Raw genomic sequence first — 203 nt, forward strand, 5'->3', positions numbered from 1 at the left:
CCTATGTGCAGAGGCTTAAATGTAGAATGTGTTTGTATGACTTCTTAGGTAAAAAGAGCAGATTTGTGCAAGGCAAACTTAAGTATCCTTTTGCACTCACTGTCTATTGGAAGTCTGAAAATTTTCAAATTCTGGTCTGTCTCAGAGACCCAGAGATGTTGTGTGTTGGGGGCAGGGGGTGTTGATTAGAAAAGGGTCCAGCT

The sequence above is a fragment of the Cnephaeus nilssonii genome, assembly GCF_951640355.1.
Source record: "Cnephaeus nilssonii genome assembly, chromosome: 24".
Taxonomy (NCBI): Eukaryota; Metazoa; Chordata; class Mammalia; order Chiroptera; family Vespertilionidae; genus Cnephaeus; species Cnephaeus nilssonii.